At 33.7% G+C, this 21,227-nt stretch overlaps 1 long non-coding RNA gene across 1 annotated transcript; it reads right to left on the bottom strand.

Moving 5' to 3' along the window:
* Positions 1-18,943: 18,943 nt before the first annotated feature.
* Positions 18,944-20,204, bottom strand: LOC140692829 (uncharacterized). The gene is made up of 2 exons (XR_012068432.1): positions 20,025-20,204; positions 18,944-19,117 (listed from the first exon to the last, which is right to left on the bottom strand). It is a non-coding gene; the product is annotated as an uncharacterized lncRNA (long non-coding RNA).
* Positions 20,205-21,227: the final 1,023 nt, after the last annotated feature.

Here is a 21,227-nt window from a genome sequence, read left to right as displayed (position 1 = left end):
TTGTGATTGTTCTTCTTTTTTGAGGAAGGCCTGTATCGCTATAAACTCCCCTCTCAGCACTGCTTTTGCTGTGTCCCATAAATTATGTGTGGTTTTGCTTTCATGTTCTTTTGTCTCAAGGTACTTTTTCATTTCAGCTTTGATTTCTTCATTGGCCCTTTGGTTTTTTAATAACATATTGTTTAATCTCCATGTTTTCCTTTTGTTCTCCTTTGTTTCTCTGTTGTTGATTTCTTGCTTCATGGTGCTGTGGTCAGTAAATATGCTTGAGGTAATTTCTATCTTCTTAAAATTACTGAGGTTTCTTTTATGACCAACTATATCATGAAACCTGGTAAATGTCACATGTGCACTTGGATAGAATGTATATACTATTTTGTGGGGGGTGCAATGCTCTGAATACATCCACCAAGTGTAATATTTCTATTGTATTATTTAACTTCTCTGAAGCCTAATTTATTTTCTGTCTCTATGATCTGTCCAGTTATGTTAATGCTTTGTTGAAATTTCCGACTATGATTAGATACCCATCACTATCCCCCTTTATATCTGTTAGTAATTATTTTATATACTTAGGTGCTCCTCTATTTGGTGCATATGTATTAACGAGTGTGCTATCCTCATCTTGTATCACTCCTTCAATCATTATAAAATGTCCTTCTTTATCTTTCTTTATGGTCTTTGTTTTAATGACTCTTTTGTCAGAAACCAGTACTGCAACACCTGCCTTTTTGTCTTTTCCATTGTATGTAATACCTTTTCCATCCTTTCTCTCTCAATCTATATGTGTACTTCTCTCTGAAGTGGGCCTCTGTATGCAGCATTTTGAAGGTTCTTGCTTTCTTATCCAGTCTGCCACACTGACTTTTGACTGGAGCATTCAGTCCATTAACATTTACAGTAATTGATGATATTTTTGTGTTTATTGCCATTTTGACCTTATCTTTGAGGTTGATTTCGGATTTCCTATTTGTTCATTTCATCTTCCTTTTATGGTTTGGTCATTTTTCTTTGAAATATCATAAAATTTATTTAGTTTAGTGACACCCTGATAAGTTTTTGTCTTGTTGTTACCCTTTTATATAAGTCTTTTTGACCATTACTAAAACTGCTTTTATTAAACTGATAGTAAAATGATCTCAAAACTTTCCTACTGAGAACAAAAACATTTAAAAGGAAAGACCAAAAAAAAATTTCTCTATTTTCCTGCCTCCCTCTTCTTCTCTCAATGATTTGTATGTCTTTTTTTAAAATTTTGTGTTTATTTTATTTATAATTCATGTGTTATTACATTTCCAGCTGTGAGATTCTAATTTCTATAGCATCCTGCTACTTTTCTTTTTAGAGAAGACCTTTCAATATTTCTTTTAGCATGGGTCTATTGTTGCTTAACTCTTGTATCATTTTATTGTCTGTTAAATCCTTTATGTCTCCTTTTACTATAAAGTATAGCATTTCTGTTTAAATTATCCTAGGGTATATCATTTTTTTCATTCAAGTCTCTGAATATATCTTTCCACTTCCTTATGTCCTGTAGTGTTTGTGTAGTGAAATCAGCTGGGAGCCTTTTGGGGATTCCCATTTAATTCACTCTTTGCTATTCTCTTGCTTTCTTTAGGATCATTTCTTTATCCTTGAATCTGGCCATCTTTATTATATATTTTTGTGTGAGTGTATTTTGGTTCTTCCTTTTTGGGACACTCTGAGCTTCCTGTATTTGGATCTTTTATTCCTTCTTAATATTTTGGAAGTTCTCAGTCATGATTTCTTCAAACAACTTTGCAATCCTCTTTGACCTTTCCTCCCCTTCTGGAACTTCTATCATGCCAATATTGGCCTGCTTTCTATTATCACATAGGTCCCTTATGCTTTTTTTATTTGTTTCTCATTGTTTCTCTTGTAGCTCTTCTGATATTGTGCTTTCTATTTTACTGTCTTCTAAGTCACTAATTCATTCCTCTGCACTATATAGTCAGCTTTGCGATGCCTTTAGATTTTACCTTATCTCATTCAACGAGTTTACCTATTCTACTCGGTTCTTCTTTATAGCTTCCATTTCATTTTTGACAAATTTTATATCTCTAAACATGATCTTTTATTTCCTTCAGTAATTTGATCACTCCTTTTTTAAAATCTTGATCTAGTAGGCTATCAATGTCAATTACACTGATCATCCTTTCAATGGATTTCTCTTGTTCTTTTAATTGGGAATGGTTTTTCTGCTTGTCCATCTTTCCCCTACGTCTGTGGCACTGTGGTTTATTTAGTATTAGTTATCTACTGTGTTTCCTTGTGTCTATGTTGTAATACAACTTAGAAAAGAGAAAAAAGAGAAAGAGAGACAAAGAATTTTAAAGAAGTGGGAAATAAATGTTTGAAGACATTGTATTATGCATAATACAAGAGAAAGTTGAAAAACAATAATAATAAATATATTTTTAAAATATTTCAATGGGATGAAAATTAGGGTATGTATAATTGCCTAAGAAGTAAAAATTTTAGGGTAACAGAAAATGGAACAGGTAACAACAGATTAAAAACAGGGTGTCTGTGTCCTCCTGGAGATTGTGTACATTTAATGTGAAGTCTTTCTGTATTCATCCTATTTTGGAAGCTCATCTTCCAGTTTTCAGAGGCACTCCACTGGATCCCTCAATTGTGCTGCTCCCAGTGCCTGTCGGCAAGCGGATCGCTCCTACCCCAAACACTGCATTTGGAGCAGATCTGTTTACCCTAGGCTGGCTTGTCACTGCCCTGCCTGATGCTACAGTGTGATGTTGCAGCCTGACAAGGCAGGAGTGGGCATCATGCCCTCTCCTAGCACCATGGTCAGGAGCTGCATTCCAGCAGAAAATGTAGGGGTCCTCATGCCTCCTCAGGGTGCCAGTCACTCCACTGCTCTGTGCCATTCTATGGTCTGCATCGGGTTTGCCCACCAGAAATGGGCTCAGGGAAGACTGAGGAACAGCCCTGACCCTGGTCTGGCCCAAAATCCAGTTCCTTGTTTTTCTTGGTGAAGCAAGTTCTCTGAGGATCCAGGACAGAAGAATCCTATCTGTCTCAGGCTGTAGAGAAGTCTCCGTCTGGCCCTTAAGTCTGCTAAGTCCTCAGACGTGGATGCAGATTTTGCCCCTGCTGCTGCCTGGGTGTAAAGCACCAGAGGGTATGGTGGCTGTGTCTGAGCCCCAGCTCTCTTCACCTAGAAACTTTTGTGGATTTTCAGAGATGGGAAATGCACCCTTCCACCCACAGGGCAAATCTGCCCTGTTGTTTTATGGAGGGCCCAGGATGTTCTGCCTTGTACACTCACAGTGATGGCACAAAGCCCCCTCCATTCCCCCAGATTGCCTCAGTGCAGCCATTCACAACTTCCACAAAGCTCGTGCAGCATGACCCTGCCCCCAGCTTCTTGGCTGCATCTTGGGCTGAGTGTCTGGGCCTGTTTAAGTTAGTTGTGTCAGTCAACTTATACTCTGTACAGATCCAAGCCTTGGAGGCTACCCCTCGTTTCTGCTGAACACTCAGTTGGAGAGAGGAGACCCAGTGAATGATCGCCAGCCCATCTTTGCATCTCCCTCCCTGTGGGACCTGCCCCACTCTGTTTTGCCTTTTCTTCTTTCTTTCTTCCTTTTCTCCTAAAAGATTTTATGGATCTTTACCTATTGAAGAGGACAATGTTCTGCCAGGGTTCTGCAGGTTCTCTGGTTAGCTGAGTGTGTCTGTGGATGTGAGACTTGGTGCATTTGTGGGAAAGGGTGAGTATCGAGCATCCTTCTACCTCACCATCTTGGCCTTCCCACCCAAAAATTCTCACTTTATGGTGGAAGATAAACACAGCCTTGAAATAGATGGAAGATATACTTCATAGAAATGATAAGAAAGTGCAAATTGCAATGCTCAACTCATACAAAATACGTTGCAAAATAAGGGCCACAGTGAAAGATATATATGAGATTATATAGTGAAAAAGTATCTATATTAAAATAGGGTATTATACTCATTAATTTATGTATGGACCCAACACCATAGATACTAATTATATAAAGAAATATTAGTAGACATGAAGGAATTAATTGATTATAAAACAATAATTGTAGAAGAATATAACACCTCACTATTCTGATAGCCAGATCATCTGGAAAGAATATCTGTAAGGAAATAGAGTTCTTAATAATATATCAGATAATTTGAACCTAACTGGGTTATTGGACACTGCATCAGAAAAGCAGAACACATAAACTTTTCAAGTGTGCACAGGATGTTATCTAAGTAATTAACCACAAATTATGCCATGAAAAGTGCCTCAGGATCTTTAAGCAAATATAGATTACAGCAAGTATTTTTCCAAACACATAAGTATGAAACAATGCCTCAACTATAGAAAGAACAGGAAAAGCACAAACATGTGATTAAACCAAGTCCTTTAAAAAAAAAAAACATGAAACAAGGTCAATGATGAAATCACAGTGGTAATAAAATCATACCTAGAGACAAATTACAATGAAAACACAGATTCACAAAATGTATGGGATGCAGCAAAGACAAATCTATGAGGGAAGTATAGGACATTTAAGGCCTTCTACATGGATGCAGAAACATCTCACACAAAGAACCAAACATACCACCCAAATTAACTATAAATAAGAACAAGCAAATTCCAAAGACATTAGAATGAGAAATCTTTAATTAGTAGGTTGAAAATAAGTGAAATAAAAATCAAAATATAAGTTGAAAGTCCTATAATCACGGGCTAGATTTTCTTAAAAATATTAGCACACTGGTGAGCATTTAGCCAGGCTTATCAAGAAATACACAGAGTGGACCCAAGCAAAATAAAAAATGAAACAGTAGACATAACATCTTTTATTACAGAAATACAAACAAAGATTATGAAAGCACTATGAGCAGTTACATGACAACCAATTTGACAACCTAAAAGTAATGGACACATTTCTAAATACATGCAGCCTACCAACACTGAATAAAGAGAAAACAGAAAACTTGAAAGAGCAATCAGTATAAGTTAAATATAATGTATAATTTTGAAAACACCGCTTGAACAAAATGCCTGGATGCCTTCACAAAAACCTCTTTCCCCCCAACAGTTTCAAAAAATGAAGGAGGAAGGAAAATTCCCAAAGTTACTCTATGAGGCCACCATTACACTGATAACAAAACCAAAGACACTAACAAAAAAATAAAAGAAAATGAATATCCAATATTCTTGTTTAATATACATTCAAAAATCCTCAAAAGAACATCAACAAATTAATCCAACAATACATAGAAAGGATTATACCTGATGATCAGTTGGATTCCTTCCAGAGTTACAAGGATGGTTCAACATACACAAGTCAATCAGCATGACACATATCTAATAAAGGAAGGACAAAATTCACAGGACCATGTCAATACGCACAGAAAATGGATTTGTCAAAAATCAACATACATTCATGAACAGAAATCTCATGAAAGTGTGTATAATGGGAACATCCCTCAGCATAGTAAAGGCCATTAATAACAATTTATAATACTCAGGGGGAAAAGCTTAATGCCTTCTGGGTAAATTCGGGAACAAGACAAGGACTCCTACTCTCAAAACTTCTGTAACTTAGTAATACAATAAACGAAAAGGAAAAGAAAAAGAAGTATAAGAAACACAAAATGGAAAGAAAGAAGCAAAATTGTCACCAGTAATGATGGAATAACAATCTACACAGAGAGTCCTAAGGGCTCCACACTAACTGTTAAGAATAACAAATAATTTCAGCTAGGGAGCAGGGTACAAGATTAATGTAAAGAGGTCTGTTGCATTTCTACACATTAACCATGAGATACCCTAAAATGGACATTGAAAGCAATTCTATTTATAATCCTATTCCCTGGAATATCTTGGAATAAATGTAACCACTTATGTGAAAGATCTACACACTAAAAATTATAAAACATTGACAAAGTATTTAAAAATGATTCAAAGAAATGGAAAGATATCTTGTGGTCTTGGATTGAAAGAGTTCACATTGTTAACGTGGCCGTACTACACAAAGAAACTTTCACATTTAGTACAATAAATGTTACGAAGTTGTAGAATTTTCCAAAGCAGAAAAAAATCACTCTAAGTTTTACATGAAAACTTTAAAAATTGCCAAAATGATCTTGAGAATAAACAACAAATGTGGAGATATAACCCTCCCAGATACCTTACTATACTACAAACCTACAGTAGTAAAAACAGCATGGCATTGGCACAAAGATATAATCAATAAAAACAGAGAGCCTAGAAACATTTCCACACACCTATGAGCAATGAATCTATGATAAAAAAGGCAAAAGTACACAATGGAGAAAAGACAGTCTCATCAGTGTGTGGTGTTGGGAAAGCTGGAAATCTACATGTAAAACAGCGAAATGAGAGCATTCCCTGACATCATATACAAAAATAAACTACAAGTGTATTAACGACTTAAATGTAAGACCTGATACTATAAAACTGCTAGAAGTGAATATAAGTGATACACTATTTTTTATATATCATAGGAATATTTTCTTATATCAGTCTCCTAAGGCAAAAGAAATAAAAGCAAAAATAAGCAAGTGAGACCTAAACAAACTTGAAAACTTCTGCACAGCTAAGGACACAATCAATGAAATGAAAACACTGCCTGTGTAATTGGAGAATATATTGGCAAACAATGCAATGACCAGGGTTTAATAGATGTAGGTTAATATATGTAACATGGATTTAGGTTATACAACTCAATTTGAAAAGCAAAATTCCAATCAAAAACAAGAGCAGAGCAACTGAGTTAATATTTTTCCAAAGAAAACTTACAGAAGAGTAATGGTCATGTGATAAAAATGCTCAATATAACTAATTATTAGATCATTGCAAATCAAAACCACAATGAGGTATCACTTCACACTGTTCAAAAGGCCATTATCAAAATGTCTACGAATGGAAAGTGTTCGAGATGATGTGGAGGAAAGAAATCTCTTGTACACACTTGGCAGGAATGTAAATTGGTACAGTTTCTATGGAAAACAGTATTCGGATTTCTTTAAAAACTAAAACAGAACTACCATATGAAACAGTAATACCTCTCCTAGGAAAAATCTGGGAAAACCCCCTAAATTGAGAAGAACCAATGTTCACAACAGCACTGTATTTAACATGCAAGACTCAGAAGCAATCCAAGAGTCCACAGTAGAGTATGGACTTAAAGATATGATGATTTTATAAATAGGCAATGGAATAATACTCACCCATGAAAAGCTATAACACATTGATATTTCAGCATCCTGAATGGACCTAGTAAATATTGTGCTTAGTGAGGAAACTTAGACAAAGACAAAAGTATATAATATAATTTATGTGTGGAAACTTAAGAATAACAAATATCTATGTACATCTATCTATAGCTATCTATTGATAGATGAGAGATAAATAGAAAGATAGATACATAGGCACATGGTAGATAGATAGATAGATAGATAGATAGATAGATAGATAGATAGATAGACAGACACATAGATAGATTGATTGATTGATAGAGACGTGGCAGAAAGATAGAGAAATTAGATAGACAAGACTGAAACAGAATGAAAGATATGGAAAAAAATTTATGTTTACCAAAGTGGAAGGGAAGGACAATTTTATGGTACGATATTGAGAGATATACTGTTGTGTACATAAAGGAGAGAAGCAACAAGGATAATCTGTATAGATCAGAGAATTATACACAATAACTTAAAATAATTTAATGTTAAAAGTATTGTAATAATTTATAATGCAGTATAATCCATAAAGTGGTTGGAATCTCTATGCTGTACATCTGAAACTACACAATATAGTACATCTACTGTACTTCAATTAAAAATAAATCATCTCATGTATAATTTAGTCCTTTATCTTCTGATAGCAGCTTCCTTTAATATTGATTTATTTTTACTCTTTATCTTTTATGATTACTGTCTCAAATTATTTCTTTTACTCTAGTGTACATTACCAGAATGACGTATATATATTTATTGCCCCTGAATTCCTATTTTATCTCTTTAATTATTTTACTATAGTAGATTTTAAGAACATAACCAAAGAAACAGTTGCAAATTTCTCATGGTGTCTGCTTAGCATTTTGTTCAATGTTATGCAAATTTTTGCCATTTTATATTCCTTAGAATACCTCTTTTCTGCACCCCGTGTAAGGTGTCTCAGTTTTGTTTTTTTCATCTCATTCAGGTTTTGTTTTTCTGGTAAAGTCTTTATTTTCACTTTATATCTAAGTGAAAACTGTGCAATGTAGAGTACTCTTGGGAGAGAGATTCCTTACTTCAGTAGTTTGAAAATGCCATTTAATTTACCCTTGGCCTATGTTTTCTGCTGAGAAATCTGCTGAAAATCTAATGGGGGTTCCTTTGTAGATTATCATAACATTTTTTGGCTGCCTTTAAAATTTTACTCTGTCATTGACTAGCCAATTTGCATGTGACGTATCTTGAAGGAGGTCTCTTTGACTTAAAGTTATTGGTGTTTTGTTGGCTCACGGACTTGTATATCAGTTCCTTACACAGGTTCGGTAAGTTATCAACTATTACTTCTATAAATAAAGCATCAGCTACCTTCTAAATTTCTTCTCCCTCCAGGATTTCACTCTAAAGTGCATTTCCTGAAAAAATCTGAATGGCTATTGTAGAATTTCCTCACTTTTTAATATCTTGTATCTCTGCGCTCCTCTATCATTTCTAGTTTTGTATTGGTGAGTTTGCTAATCTCTCTTCCACAAAAGCAGTCTGCTCCCAGTGCTTTCTGCTGCATTCTTCATCTCAGTAATTAAGTTCATCTGGTCCTCCAATAACGTTTGGATATTTTTTAGTTCCAGTCTCTTTGGTAATGTATTCCTTATCAGCATTTAATTTATTCCTAAGCTCACTAAACTGCTATCTGAGTTTTGTTTTTTTGTATTGAGTTTCTGTATGACAACTATTTGGATTCTCTATTAATTATATGGCAATATACCATGACTTTAAGTTTGTTTGCTGCAGGGTTGACATTGTGTGTGTGTGTGCGTGTGCTTATTCATGTGTGTCTGTGTCTGTTTTGGTGTCTGTGTCTGTGTATCTGTGTGTGTGCATGCACAATAATGTTACTGTGATTGGTCATGATCTTGGTAAATTATTGCTCTCATGACACTAAATAACAGATTGGGAGTTGGAGCCCTTGCTTTTGTTTTCTGGTTGTTTGCAATACTGCACAATTTTTGATTTTACTTACCTGAGCTACCTCTGATAATATTTCAAAATGGCACTTTCCAGTCGCTACTGTCTGGATAAAACTTGTGCTTTCATTGTCACTTCTTAGAGTTCTCTGGTAGATAATGCCACTGTTGTCACTGGTATGGTGAACCCTTCCTTTCATCTGATATCACTTGGGACTTAGTTTACAAATTGAAGAAATGTGTTAAGACAGGTGGGTATTTGGAATCAGGCAAGTGCCTTTCCCATGTCCGGTTTTGCAAGGTAACTTGTCTCCACCAATGTGAATGGGGAGTTAGGACAGTTTCATGAATGTTTGAGTGTCTGAAGAATGGAATTTCTGTCTCCATTGTGGCTCCCTCCAAGTTACCTGTGACCATGATTGCTGGTGCAGTTGGAGGCCGAAGCTGTGTGAACCACTGAGACCCTGTTTCTACTGGGTTCTCTGAGCCTGTGGGCTCAAACAACCTAGTCAGTTGGCCTTGGTTGTAGGCAGCAAATCTGCTCTTCCTTCAGTTGAGTCTCCTTTATGTGTTTTAGCCCACCAAACTTCAGCTTTACACATGTGTACTGGAGTATTGTTTAGTGTTGTAGTTATTTTTGTTGAGATGTGAACGTTTTACTGACTGTAGATGTTAGGGGAGAGACAAAAATAGTTTAAACTTATGTCACTTTTGTCAAAGTATATACTTATTCATTTAAAAGCTTAAATTCTAATTAGGACATTATAAGAACATTAAAGAAAGTGAACAAATCACCTCCCTTAATGTCATACTACTACAAAATATTTTGATTTTCCTGGGTTATTTTCTTCATTGTTTTTCCCACATACATGCACATTTTACTAAAATATATGCCTATAATCCCTTTAAAATCATTTAAATTATTAAAATATTTCTCTGTGTTGTAAATATAGCCCTGTTGCTTCTCTAATGTATAACTGGTAGCTTGCACATTTCTGTCTTCACCATCCTTCTTGTCTGTCCCCAAAGGAAAGCACTACTTGGTACACTATACATATATATGTGATTCTGTTCCTGTTTCTTTATGATTATATCTCTTATATCTTTAGTTTTCTCATATAAGTGATAACTTAAAGTGTTTTTCTCTGTATGACTTATTTTTATATGTACAACGCCCTCTGGGTCCAGTCACATTTTTCCAAATCGCAGAATTATATTTTTTGATATGACAATGACTAAGTATTTATTATGTTATCTATATTTCACATCTACTTCAGCCAATCATCTGTATATGGTTAGTTTAGGTGTGCATCTATCTTGGCTGTTTTAAATGATGATGTTAAGAACATTGGGGGTAATATATCTTTTAATATTAATGTTTTCATGTTTTTAGAGATTTATATCAAAAACTGGAATTGTTGCAACATATAATATTTCTATTTCTAGTTTTCTGTGCACTGATTACAGTTTTATAATAGTGGATGCATCAATTTATGTTTCCACCAACAGTGTACCTGGGTTCCCTTTTATCGACATTCTTATTAATGTTTGTAATTTGAAGCCTTTTTAATAGCCATTTTTGTTGCTATGAGATTATATTTCATTCTGGTTTTGATTTAAGATATCCCAATGAATAGCAACATTATGTTTCTTTTTATGTGAATGAAAATCATCCTCATGTCTGTTTTTGAAAAGTTTCCATGAAGATCCTTAATCTGTTTCAAAGTTGTGGCCTGTGTTTTAAAATATTGAGTCTACTATGCTACATATATTTTATGGAAATTATCACCTTGTTGGTCTCATTGTCTGAAATTATTTCTTCTGTTCTGTGTGTTGTCATATGTCTTGTAGAAGATTTCCTTTGTCTGCAAAAGGCTTTGCCCTTCACACATATACAAGAAGTAGAAACCATGTATCACGTAGTACATCTAATTTTTCCTACATAAACTTAAAACTGTTATTGATAATTCTACTTTTTTCTTTTCTTTTTCACTTAGGAGACAGATCAGCAATAAATATTGCTATGATATATCTCAAAGTCATTTCTCATCATGTTTTTGTTCTGAAATTGTATAGTTTAAGATTTTACATTTAGGAAATTAATCCATTTTTATCTTATTTTGTATTCTTTGGAAGGAAGTGCTCATGCATCTTCCTTTTACATGTACTGTCCTAGTTTTCCCAGAACTACTTGTTGAAGAGACTGCCTTTTTTCCATTGTATACTCTTACCTCCTTCATTGTAGACTAACTGACCATATGTGTGTGGGTTTATTTTCAGACTGTTTATTTTGTTCCATTGATCTATGTGTCACTTTTAGTGATATATTTTGATGTTTTGATTACTGTAGTTTTGTAGTAAGTTATAAATTCAGGGAGGATTATACCCACAGCTTTGTTCATTTTTCAAAGATAATTTTAGAAAATTCGGTTCTTTCCCATTTTTGTATAAATTTTATTTTCTACTCCTTGTTTTGAGAAGTGACATATGGATTCTGTGTGAATAGAAATTTATTAAAAGTAATAACCTAAGAAAAATAGTAAAATGTGGAGGATAAATCATACAATATTAAACAACAAATGAATTTTGCTGTAAAAATCAAAGGAAATATATATAAGAAAAATGACAACAAAACCAAAGTCCAAGGGGTATAACAAAAGCTTATTAACAGGGATGCTTATAGCAAAATAATCCCACTTATACAAATAAGAAACATCTCTCTCTTATAACATAATCTTACAAACAAAGATGTAGCAAAATAAGAAAAAAATTGTTAGTAGAAAGAAAGAAAGCTGAAAAGTCAGAACATAAATAAATAAAATAATGATTAATAATAGAAACATATAATCAAACTAAATAATGCCTTTTGAAAGATAAATAAAATTGATAAACTTTTCCCAGACTCATGGGAATAAAGGATTACAGATTAATAAGCTCAGAAATAAATGAGAAGTTACAGCTTATATCAAAGAAATACAAAGCATCATAAGAATATACAACAAATTATTTGTAAATAAAATGGAAACCCTAGAAGAAATATACAATTTCTGAGAGAGACATAATCTCCAGAATGGAATGAGAAATAGAAAAAAAGAACAGATTAAAACTAATGAAATTGAATAAGTAATTAAACAAAAACTCCCAAGAAACAAAATTCCAGGTCTAAACAGCTTCCCAGGTAAATTCTGCCAAACATTTACAGAAAGCTATCACCTATACTTCTCAGAGAATTCCAAAAATTTGTATAGGAAAGAAGGCTCCCTACCCCACCTTTCTGTATCACACTATTACTAAAACTGGAACAAATACCCCAAAAAATTACAGGCTAAATACTACTGATAAACATTGATGTAAAAATCATCACTGAAATGTTAGCACAATAAAAAATATATTAACAGGATTATATATTATGATTAAAAACATTTTAATCCAGGGATGCAAAAGTGATTCATTACCTACAAATTGATCAATATGATACACCAGAGTACAAATTAAAGAATAAAAATTATATAGTCTCATCAATAGAGTCATAAAATATTGTGACAATTCATTAACTTTTTAAGATTATATTTCTCCTCAAATTGGGCATGAGGAAACATACCTCAACACAGTTAAGGTCATATATGACAAGAACTCAGCTAACATGTCACTCACTGATTAAAAGCTGAAATCATCTGCTGTAAGAGCAGGGAGAAGGCAAGAATACTCACTCTTACCACTTTTATTCAGTATAGTATTGGAAATTCTAGCCATAACTATCCAAAATAAATGGAAATAAAACATAGCTAATTAAGAATAGGAGTAAAAGTATCTGTTTGCAAATGGCATCCTTTAAACTGAAATCCTATAGATGGCACCTCAAAACTACTAGGGCTTATCAATGCATTTGGTAAAATTTCAGAATGTAAAATTAACGTACAGGAATCTTGCATTTCTGCACACTAGCAACAAGCTAACAGATAAAGAAAGTGAGGGAACTGTCTCATTTACAGTTGCATTACAAAAAACAAAATTTCGAAATATATCCAAACAAGGAAGCAAAAGACCTTTACACAGAAAGCTATAAAATATTTATAACAGAAATTGAAGATAATGGAGACAGATGAAAGGATATACTGTGTTCATTGATGACGAAAATAATATTGTTTAAATGACAGTACTAGCCAAGAAAATAAATTAATTAAATCCAGTGAATATCAAAATACCAAGGGCACATTCAGAATTTAAAATAAAAAATTCTTAAATTTACATGTAAACACAAAAGAGTTGAAATCACTAAAAAAAAAGAAAAGAAAACAAACAATAAACAGAAACATATTTGACAAAGAATAAAGAGGGTGTATCACTTTCTCTGATTTGAAACTATAATAGAAAGCTACAGTAATAAAAAGAATACTGTAGTGGAACAGAACAAAGAAAATAATGGAACACAAAGAATCCCTGAAAATGAAATCAGACAGTTATGGTCATTTAGCCCATTACAAAATATGAATATACAGTGGGGAAAGGTATTCAGCAGGCATAAGAAACTGGCCAACATCACAAACCATCAAAAAAATGCAAGCCCAAACACAAAAAGATTGTATGTCAGTCCTGTCAGAATGAATATTATCAAAAAGATAACAAATATAAGTGTTGGTGAGGATGTAAGAAGAACAACACTGATGCACTGCTGGAGTGAATTTAATTTGTGCTGCCACTGTGGAAAACAGTATGCAGTTTTATCTAAAAATTTAGAATGAAATATAATCCAACATTTCCATATCTGGATACTTATTCCAAGAAAATAAGAACAAAAACTAGAAAAGATAAATTCAATCATATATTCACTGCAGAATTATTTATAATAGAGAGGATATAGAAGCAAATTAAATGTTCATCAATAGATGATGGATAAAGAAAATGTGTGTTTATAGTATATATAAATACACATCTATAATTTTTATTTTTATATTTCATAGACTTATCTATATTTATATATATATATATGCACACACACAGATAAAATTACAATGGGTTATTACTCAGCTGTAAACCGAATAACTTCTTCATTTGCAACATGTGTAAACAAAAAGGGTAATATGCTAAGTGAAATAAGTCAGAAAGAGAATGACAAATGCTGTATGATTTTACTCATATTTGGAATTTAAGAGAAATGAACATACCACAACTGAAAGGAGATATAGATATGCAAAGAAACAGGTTGATCACAAGAAGGAGGGAAATGGTGTGAGGAAAAAGAAATATTTGACGGAAATTAAGAGAAAAAGTTTTCCAGTTGCAAATTAAATGCGTCAGGGCAAGAAATGTGCTGTATGGGGAATAAAAAATAAGTATGAAATATTTTAAATAGCAAAATACAATAACTAGATATATTCTGGTGATCAGTTTGAAATTTACTAAAAATAGAAAAAACACTACGTTGTGTATGAGGATCAAAAACTGTTTATATATTTAAGTACACTTCAAAAACAAACATATTTTTGAAAAAATATAGATTTGTAGTTAACAGAGGCAGGGGATGGGAAAAGAGGATTTGATTAATACACTCAAAACTACAAACCGCCAGCCGTAAAATAAATGTGTACTAGGGATGCCCCATAGTAACATGAAAATTACAATTAATACTGCTTTATGTTATATATGAATGTTGTTAAGGGAGTAGACCCTAAGTTTTCTCATCACAACCAAAAGACAAGTTGTATCTCTTTAATATTGTATTTAACTGAGATAATGAATTCTCCGTAAAGTTGCTATGATATTTATTTCATGATACTTGTAAATCAAATCACTATCCTGTACACCTAAACTTACACAGTATTCTACACCAATTATATCTCAATAGAAGCGGAAGGAAAAATGGAAAGTCAATATTCACATATTACCATGTCATTTCTCATGATTGTTTCTGCAGCAAGTAAACTTGAGTCATGATATACTTATCCTAGGTAAAAATACTAATAAATAAGTGATTCTAATAATACATGAAGATACTAATAAATTAGTGTTTTACCATGCCTTTATTTTCTTCATGTTAACAGACCACTGCTTCTGCAGGCATCAAAATTTCTCAATATACATTCATCTGATATTAGGGAATGGATACAAATTTGAAACTGGCTGCTCTTTCTGTGAGTGATAAAGTTCACTGTCTCTGACCAATGGTCTCATCTCCCCAATAGCATCTGTAAGAAATGAACATGTTAGGTTGCTAAAAATCTCATCATGGTAAAATCTCAGAACTCCTAAAATTCTTAACTCTTTTGCAATGGGAATGTAATACTGACAAAGACTTGATTTTGGAAAACAATTTGGTGTTTTCTCATGGTTGTATTAGGGGATGTGAGGATAATCTCTGAGATCCACAACAAACATTCTTGCTCAAGTGCTGGGCACAGAAGTATAAAGGTTCTGCATTATTAGGACTGAAGACTGCTTTCAAAATGTTGACTACGCTCACTCTATTCCAGGTAGTACAAAAAATAAGGTTATTCAAATTTCTAGGTGAACAGGAATAAGTCAGTGGTTCAGTCCCTTTAAATTAGTCAAGGGGTGATCAAAGCCAAAATAAGTTGTGTCAACAATGAGAATTAGAAGAAAAAAGAAATTAGACATAAGCTTAAATTAAAAAGGAGACACTGTCCTGTGCTGGGCTCTGGGGACTGGAGAATGTATATGCCTCATTCCAATTCAAGGGTTCAGTTGATTGGCCCTAGCATCAGCTCGGAATTTAATGAACAGGTAACAATTAATATACTGGGAGAAACATAATATACCTCTCCCTGATCGGAAGAAAATCTGGTGGCTCAATGAAACTCTTAATTCACAGAGATTCTGCCAGTTGCAGAATAATAATTTACTGATGACTCAACTAAGACAAATTTAGTTACTGCTTAACAATCCATCTTCACACACACACACAGTGGTAGAGAGATTTGTAGTATTTAGTGGGAAGAGTTCTGTAGGCAGAGCTCAGAGAATAGTTTTCAAAGCATCAGCCAACTTTTGTACTTTTGCCAATAGTCGAGATTTTCCCAGGTAGAAAACTACAGTTGGACAAACAATATTCATCTTTAGGATTTCTAATTTTGAGAGTAAAGTGTAGTTTTTGACTTATTATAGAACCTTGTTCAGATGATCACATTAAGACCCACTGTCTGATAAGAGAGATGGAAAATAGCTGCTGAAACAGCCCATCTGAACCACAGACTGCTAATGCAAGCAACAACGTAGCCACCATCAGAGTTGTGCTGACAAACTTAAAAGCTTGATGTTTCTGTTGTAGGAAAAACCACTGCTGTCCAGACAAAACTCTCCTGCTTCAAGTGGCCTCTTTTCTTCTCTTGGTAAAGGACATATTGGTGGGATTTTGCAAGATCTTACCCTGGCCCATTTGCCCTTTCTCCACATTATCAAAGGCTTTCTTTACAACTGGTGACATATTTTCAGGAATCAATGTTGTCATTCCAGTCTTATCAGCTGACACTTTCTGCATGATTATGAGCAGAAACCTTAGACACTCTGACGTTGCCTACAATTTTTCCATCACTTCAGGGCATTTCACATTCTGAAAATGCTTCACCTTTTGTTTTAAATTAATGGGAAATAGTCAAAGTCTTCCATGAATATTTTATATTTCCTAATATCTGCAGAAAATTGGTACTCATGCATTTGGACAAATTTTTAATTCCACCACCCTCACCTACTTCTAGTCCACACATTTTAGATTGCAATTTTGTTACTGAATACGATCACCCCAACCAAGGTCCTAGTACCTCTTAGATTCTTCCTGCGTGAAGGTTAGAAAGGCACAAGTTATGGGGGGGTGCATAAACCTACATTAAATATTTGCAATATCACTGTCTCTTCTGGACAAATCTCTGATTCTAAGAAGTAAGTTAATTAGAATGCAGTATAGTTATTAGTATGGGTAAGAGAATCAACTATTTTGGGTTGGGTGGGTGATGAAGAGACAGGAAATAATGAAGAAAATGAGAATGGAATGCTTTAGGCCTCTGGAGGCATGAATGGATAAGAAAATAATACTTTGTCTCCTGTATCTACCTCCAATTACTGTCTTGAGTGACTAGTCCTTGGGCTATGAAAAGAGCTAGTTTGTGGTGAAGAGTAAAGACCAAAACGAAATAGTTTGAATACCATGAGAGTTTTGTTGTTTCAGGAAAGTAGATTTTGCTTAAAGTCAACATGTATTTTTCATTCACTAAATTCTAATATGCATCTTGTGGCATGTGCTGTGTTTACTGTGCTGGTATCCAAGTTAGACAAGGAAAGGGGGACAGACAGAAAACATCTGAAGGAGGTAGTTTCTGAACTGAGACTGGGAAAGTCTAAGTAGGTAAAAGGAGGACACCCAAAGCCCAAGGATGAGCTGGAGCAAAGTGGTGAGGTTCCAGCTAACATAGTTGACAAGCATTTGCCTGGATGTATCTCAAGATACAGTGAATCATATAGATATGCCAAGGTAGGCAGAGTCCAGATTTATAAAGAAATTAGTAAACAAAGTTGAGTTTGTTTGCTTAGATTTGAAAAGGCATTAAGTGCCACCCTGAGGAAGTTAGCTTGTCTTTGGCTGGAAAATAAATGCAAGATAAATTATCAAAAAGAAAATATAGTGTAGAATCTTGAGGGGAGGAAATGAAAGCACCAATTGGAATGCTTTGAGAACAACACAAAGAAGACCATAGATAAAATTACTTCATAAATTCTACCACATGCTGATTGTGCCATCTGAGACTATATCATGTGACCTTTATGATTCCAGGGATGACATAATAAAGACCATGATCCCTGGGCCGGGTCCTGCATTTATCTTCTGTTGTAACACATCCTAACTTAACACTTTTCATACTTTCCAGGATGAACCAGAAACCACTTAGAACTTTTCCCTCTCTCCATGTTTTAGTCTTTTTCCAAATTCTTGCATTTTCTCTTCTTCCTTACAAGAAAATATTTAAATTAACTCCCATATTTTTCCATCAAATGTTCATATCAATCAAATATCTCATTTTTTCTTAGAATAGTAACATAGTCTCCCATTTAACACTTAACACTATTTAAAAAAATAAGGTAAATACAGGTACACATCTATGTTTATTGTTCAAATAAGAAAATTGCAGATATTTGTTGACATTTGCCAACCTCACTTTTAATCTTTGTTATCCTGCATAATCTGGTAGTCCGCTGGTAGATCAGTTGTGATTAGGATGACGTTCATATATTGAAGGTGTCTGATGAATTGTCCTTGAAAGAGAGGTAGCTGATGTATCAGCTATCACTGTCACTGGAAACCGTGGGTTTCTCCCTGGTTGAAGTTTAGAAAAACTCCCTTCATTGGCAGATATGTTATGATATATATTTGGAAAACTAGAATGCTCCAACATCTGTCCAATATAATTCCTCTGTATAGGAGATAAAATGCTGTACTGAGAAGTAGAATTTGTAGTTGTAATGAAGTTCACAACACGGCCATTTGCTTCAGTGTAGCTGCTTTGAGAGTGCCAGTGGACAGTGGTCAACTCATTTAAAATAGAACATTGATCCACTGCAATTTGTTCTGAGGGTCTAAATGACATTGATGATGGAGGAGAAAAATCACCTCTTATCGAGGTATTTGTATCACCAACTATGTGGCTAGAAGAGGGCTCCCTTATTAGAGGCATGTTTAAATTTGCAGAAGGTAAAAATGAACTTTCTCCACTAGTGTCAGCCACAAAACCAGAATTATGATTATCCATATTACCCCCTGCTTTATAGTGCTTCTTGTTGAAATCTTCAGCCAATGAAGACACCAGAGAGGCATTTTTAATCCCAACTCTTCTTTTTATTCTCACTAAAATCTGGGGACAGCCTCGTTTAAAATTTGGATGATGATAGAACTGCAGCTACAACCAAAGTAGAAAGATTTTAGTAAGAATTTTAACCAAAAGACAACACTACAATAAGCATAACATATAAAACCTCAGATTTCACGTTTACTATCCAAAGGTAATATCATCAAAATATGAATATTGCTGACATTTTGAAGTTCCTTATTTGGAAAATACACATTTAAATAGTACAGTCATCAAATTTAAGAAGTTAGAATTTGCAGTAACGGTGAATGCCACTTTTGAAAAGCAGCTTTAATACCTTTATTTAGATTTCTGCTTAGATTCATAGTTGCCAGCAAAGTTTCTTATAATATGAATACATAAGGCACTGTCATCATTTTTTAGAAAAATTAAGCATTTTAGCCTTAGTAGTTTTATACAATTTTCAAATTTAGCTTTACATTTATATTACCATAGATTGATGCACAAAATAAAATTTTATATATACGTTACCAAGTGGTAACTAAAGTTTCTGAATACTTTGCTTAAAACAGAGACTTCCTTTTCTTCTGTCAGAAAGACAGCTAGACAAGCAGATCTTTAAATATTCTGTCGTACTTTACTAAACCCATAATGGTTAAGCTGTCTAACTTAACTTTTCATATTTCCAGTTTCAAATATTCTGAAAGGGGCATTTCTTAAAAAAACTTCCTTCTTAAAGACATCTTCACCAATCACTATGGAAGTTCCATTATCATCCCACCAGATGGATTTAAATTGGTCACTCCCAGCCATTTTCCAGAGTTTTCTGGGAAATGTCAGGGAACGAAAATAATTATCTTCATCTGGTTCAGGGACACAACGTGTGTAACATGGCCTTTTTATCAAGGATTCTTCAGACAAATTCTGAGAAGCATTTTCTTCAATCATAGAGCTCACGTCCAAATCCCCAGAGATTGATCACAAAATAGAGATCTACCGGATTTTCCTGAAGCAGTTGGTCCATCTTTACATGACACATCTTGAATTTCTGAAGAAACATATGCCAATTCATATAACTTTTTCTGCAGCTACTTTTCTAATCTGCATGATTTTGAGCACTGCAGCTTCAAATACTGCTTTGGCAGGCCTGAACAAATAAAGTGCTAGGCAACCACAATGGTTCTCAACCTGAGTAGCTGTGACATCACAAAACGACTGGTATCCTATCAACTCAAGTGTAACTTTCAGTCAGTGTTTACTTCTCATTCATTCAGTTAAAATGAAACATATAGAATGCTTATTTTTATACTGTGATCTGCAAATATTATCCCCACAAAAGCTTTTTAAACAATTAAATATTTGAGTCTTTTAATTAAAAACAATGTCCATAGTTTTGAACACAAATTTATGACAGATTTGTGATCAGAGTATAAATAATGCAGAAAATATATAAAATAATTTTAAAGTTTTGGAATTTAAAGTGAAATTTGTGTAAAACCTGTACAGAAAATGTATAACAATTTCATCATCATTTGTAATTAAAGTGAAAAATAATTTGATTTGGGAATGGAAGTATGTATTTATCTGTGTACTTTAGAATAAGTAGCTCTATATTCAAAACATGAGAAGAATAAATATCAGTTTATTTGTTATGTTTATATATAAATTTTTAATATTTATGAAATAAAATTAGATTAAAATAATCAATCAAATTTAAGAAATCCCAAAGCGGAATTATTGTTTAAAATTGAAATTCAGTGCTATAATTGAAACAAATGTAATTTAATATTCTACTTTAAAATTGCAAAAGAAACAAGCTTATTGAATATTTACAAATGTTTATTTTTGCCATTCTTTCACTCAGAGGTTTATCGTTCCCTAGAAGTAATAAAATATCTTGTCATCTTTATAATCCATGCACTTGTGGCTTTTCTTAAATGTTCCAAAATGATGTTGATAAATAGACTTGTGCACAAGATCCTGGGTTCATTAAGCATTACCTCCATTAAGGGGCAAACAAACAAACAATCAAAAAACAAAGATATAACTGCATATGAAGGCTGGGTTGGAAAAGACCAGGTAATACATTTTAGGAAGCAATATTTTTCTCAGTCTTGAAACAGTTGGCATTGTTAGTATAATACGGCATTTTATGGCAAGTGTCTTGTTCACTAATTATAAATAATAGCTATATTCTGTG

Source organism: Vicugna pacos, unplaced genomic scaffold (assembly GCF_048564905.1).
Source record: "Vicugna pacos unplaced genomic scaffold, VicPac4 scaffold_18, whole genome shotgun sequence".
Lineage (NCBI taxonomy): Eukaryota > Metazoa > Chordata > Mammalia > Artiodactyla > Camelidae > Vicugna > Vicugna pacos.
The sequence above is the reverse complement of the archived record's forward strand: the minus strand, read 5'-3'. Positions and strand labels throughout refer to the sequence as shown.